At 35.0% G+C, this 5,000-nt stretch overlaps 1 protein-coding gene across 1 annotated transcript in view; it reads left to right on the forward strand.

The window, feature by feature from the left end:
* The window catches only part of LOC125025803, a 15,209-nt gene extending 14,569 nt beyond the window's left edge, over positions 1 to 640 (forward strand). The window contains exon 4 of the mRNA XM_047614040.1: positions 1 to 640. This exon is cut by the window's left edge and continues 821 nt beyond it. The gene's annotated coding sequence lies outside the window, so the exon portion shown is untranslated.
* Positions 641 to 5,000: the final 4,360 nt, after the last annotated feature.

A 5,000-nucleotide genomic window follows, 5' to 3' on the forward strand; every position in this document is an offset into this window, starting at 1 on the left:
GACTGTCGGAAATCAGTTCTTTTTTTTGTTTTAATACAGCGTTTCAGGAAATTAATTAATAGGGGTTCAATATAAGAAATATTTAATTAAAAAGCAATGTTTTCGAAAGTGAATCTGAACAGGACTCAATTTCGGAGAACATAACACGAAAAATGATTTTTTTATTACAAGAAAAGTAAAGGGTTTTTATAAAACCGTATGGCAACAATATGTTCGTGGGTGCAGCAAATAGTAAGATTTTTACAGAACAGGACACTGTATTTATTCATCGTGACGGTTGGGTAGTTTTGCCAGAGAATGAATATTTTCACATTACAAAAGATGCATTTATTTCGAAGAAGAAGAATATATATATATATATATATATATATATATATATATATTCGTCAGAAATACGTGATCTAGTTTTATTCCAGATATATTCGAAACCGGATAACTTCATCCCCCTTGCATTGTGAAGATATTCAGTCTCATTTACATATTCTATATTTGTCGCAATGAATATGGTTCAGCATTGTCTTGTCCCTTTTCGGTTGAAATTGTTTTTGTTCGTTTTGTTAGTGTTATTTTTTATTGTTTTTATATTTCCATCATTACTATTATTCTTATAATTATCGTTGTTGTTGTTATATTTTCATTACCCGTCATTATTATTATTATCATCATCGTTAATGTTTTTATTATTATTATTATTATTATCATTATTATTATTATTATTATTATTATTATTATTATCTTTCTAACTGTTATTATCATCGTAACAAAATTATTATTATCATTATTATTATTATTATCATCTTTATCATTATTGCTGTTATGATTATTACTACTATATTTTGGTGTTTAACGAGACATGCAGAGGGATTATAATCTGCGCATTTTATACAGGATGAATCCCAATGTTCCCCTCAATTAGCAGATAGACTACCCGCTGATGACCCTACTTAATGAGGCAGCTGATTTCAAATGAATAGTTACCGCTAGCTTTTAATTATACTGTTTTCGCAAGGTATTGATATGTCTGCCTTGTCTGGCTGTAATGAAAATGTGAATTGAATGGGTCATTGATCAAATTCAGTTGGGAAGTGTTGTCCTTAAAGACTTTCTGTTTTGATCTTGGCACAGTGGGTACTGGCTAGTCAAAGAACGTGTTATTTTATTATCATATTTCGTTAGTGGCTGCAAGGCTTTTGTTTCAGACGTTTTTTTTATGACAGTTCGAATGAGGATACATGAGTGTGTTGTGGCTATCAGTGAGATTGTCTCTTGCATTGCGTAACGATGCTGCGGTGATTAATCGGTTTTGTTTATCTTCAGATTGAGATGTGAATTATGTTATTGTATCGTTCACTTTTATTTTATACGTACACACACGCATACGCACGCACGCACGTACACACACACACACACACACACACACACACACACACACACACACACACACACACACACACACACACACACGCTCACGTTCACACACACACACGCACACGTAGACACGCATACACGCACACACACACCCACACACACACACACACTCTCACTCTCACTCACTCACTCACTCACTCACTCACTCACTCACTCACTCACTCACTCACTCACTCCCTCCCTCCCTCACTCACTCACTCACTCACTCACTCACTCACACACTCACACACACACACACACACACACACACTCACTCACTCACTCACTCACTCACTCCACACTCACACACTCACACTCACACACACACACACACACTCACTCACTCACTCACTCACTCACTCACTCACTCACTCACTCACTCACTCACTCACTCACTCACTCTCTCACTCACTCACTCTCTCACTCACTCACTCACTCACTCACTCACTCACTCACTCACTCACTCACACTCACTCACTCACACACACACACACACACACACACACACACACACACACACACACACACACACACATACACACACACACACACACACACACACACACACACACACACACACACACACAATACCCACTCAGTTCACCTATGTTTGCTAGTCTTTTTAGCATCAGATTGCCAAAGTTTAAGTAAGCGTCGCCAGTGTTTATAGAATTAACAATTAAGACGAATCGATAATTAATAGACAGTGCAGTGTAGCCCTACAGCAGAGTTGTAGAGATAAAGATAGAAGACAGAAGATAGGAGATAGACCGTAGAGAGATAAAGGAGAAACAATAAGGAATAGATAGAAGTAGATTAAAGATAGGAGAGAGATAAGAACGAAATAAATATATATTACACAGAAAGATATAAAACGATATTAAGAGTTGAGCTCAGCAGAAACTACACACAGTCAAAAAGATAGGGTTAAGAGAGAGCAGCAGCAGCAGCAGGAGGAGGAGGAGGAGGAGGAGGAGGAGGAGGAGGAGGAGGGGAGGGGAGGAGGAGGGGGGGGGGAGGAGGAGGACGGGGAGGGGGGGGGGGCGGCGGCAAAAGGCGGTCGGTCGCTGGCTGACGCAGTGATGATGATGATCAGGTCAGCTATATATGGATCTCCGTTACTGCGAGGAGAGAGACTCGACAGCAAGGCATAAGGCGCGGGGTTGTTCTTCTGTCTGGCCGCGGCGATCGCTGATTGGCTAGCTCGGGGGAGGGGGCGGGGCGGTTAGTTTACATTGTTGGTGATTGGTTGAAAGTACGTCATTGTGTTGTTGGTTCATTCGGACTTTACTATTATTATTATTATTATTATTATTGTTATTATCATTATTATTATTGCTTTACAGCGACATTGGAATGTTTTGTAGGGAAAGGAGTGGTAGGTATATTAAGGTGATTCTGAATAGTTTAATGTCTTTTTATATGCGGATTTACTCTCCTTTTGATATCAGAGCTTGCCCAGTGTCCAAGATTTGCCGATATATTTTGTCCGATATGGTAGAAATATGAATAAGATACGTGGGTAGTATACTTTTCAAGGGAACCTCGCTTGAACCAACGGGGCAGCGAGCGTTTTCCGTCATGGCTATTGAACTTTTTTTTAATATGCTCTGTTGTCTTCTGTCATCATTATGATTATCGCTGTTTGTTTTGTCTCCTTTACATCAGGGAGTTTCTTTCGTATCGTCAGAGGTATTGTGTGAGTTATTTATTTTCTTTTCTTATATATATATATATATATATATATATATATTTTTTTTTTTTTTTTTTTTTTTTTTTTTATCAAGCATTTAAAAAGACGGTGATGAGTTTCGATTAAGACTCATTTACAAAATAATATATGTAAAAAAAATGTATTTAGTCTATCAGCCAATATGAATAATTTATTTCGAATAATCAAGTGCATTGACAGACTCGGTGCGCTGTCATGTAGATGTCATGTCATATTCTGATATACTGCGGCTGTTACAGAGTATATTACTGCTATACATGGCCAGTATAGATGATTAATCGTTGCTAGAATAATTGCTTTTATATCCATATAGAAATATACTATTCCCTTCTCAAAGACATGACTTGGTGCTATATATATATATGTACACACTTATATATTCTGTGAATATATGATGGTGGCTCTCGTATTTTTTTCTCTCAGATTTACAAGTGGAACTGATCGATAAGTGTTATGTGGATTTGAAGATGATTGTAAGAGTATTGTTAGTTCTTTTCTACACCCTTGGCACTAAGCATTATTAAATTATATAGTATATATATATATATATATATATATGTATATATGTATATATATATATTAATATATATAGAGATTAATTAATATATATATATATACGTATATACATACATACAATATATATATATATATATATATATATATATATATATATATACATATATATATGTATATATATACTTTATTGTCTATCATTGTTTTTACTCGGACAATCTTTTTTGTGCCCCTTTCGTCCGGATGCTCCGTGCCTGACTCCGATTCATCTTCCAGATTCATATTTATTGTTTAAATTAAGCACGACTGCAAGTTCTGCCTTTCTTCGTCTTTGTGTCACTTTATTGCAGTTTTTAAGGTAAATGAAGTTTCGGTTTTCAGTGCTTGTGACTTGCTTTCAGAAATGTGTATTTTCCGCGTGCTAGTGGTATTAATCTTCATATCTTTTCGTTATAACAAACGTAGTATTATTTGTTTGTTTATGTCACAGACGTAGTATTATGATTTGTATTATCATATCACAAACCTATTGTTATTAATCTTTACTATTTCATCATTTCACAAACCTAGTATTATTAATGGTTATTTCATTATATCACAAACTTGTTATTATTAACATATATTTTTCATTATATCAAAAACCTGGTATTGTTAACCATTATTTTCTCATTGTATCATAAACCTAGTATTATTAATCTTTATCTTTTTTCATTATATCACAAGCTTATTGTTCTTAATCATTATTTTTAAAGAATTGTATCACAAGGCTAGGATTAGCAACAAAAGAGGTTGTTGCTCCGTATTGCAATGGTCAGAGAGGTCAGCCAGCGTTAAATTCTTCCAGTGTACAGTAGAATAATATATGTAAAACAATGTGGCTCTATGTATATTTTTGTAGTAAAATTGACACAGTTCAGTGGGTGTTTTATTATAACGTAAACTCCTAATGTCTGGAAGGAAAATTAACATGAATCGGGCAAGTTATTGAAATTCGATGCGTGCTTCGGAAGAATGGATAAGCTTTATGAAAACGAAATATTAATCTTCAGTCCATTTAGTGCAGGATAATGATAATGTATAATGTGATTCATAGATTCGAAACAGTGAATTAGGAACTCTTGATAATAAGCAATATGAATTGTCTATTGTGCTTTACCATACACAGCCGTTAATGTGGATTTCGTATTGTAAACGATATGACAAAGGTGGTGTTTTATATCTGATAATGACATGCTTATTATCCAATGAATTTGTTATTGTCATGTCCATTGCGTGTAAACATATTATTCGCATGGTATATGACAACCTTCTTTATATATTTCTCTCTCTTTCCCTCTCTCTCTCTCTC

This window comes from Penaeus chinensis, chromosome 5, assembly GCF_019202785.1.
Source record: "Penaeus chinensis breed Huanghai No. 1 chromosome 5, ASM1920278v2, whole genome shotgun sequence".
In the NCBI taxonomy this organism is placed as follows: domain Eukaryota; kingdom Metazoa; phylum Arthropoda; class Malacostraca; order Decapoda; family Penaeidae; genus Penaeus; species Penaeus chinensis.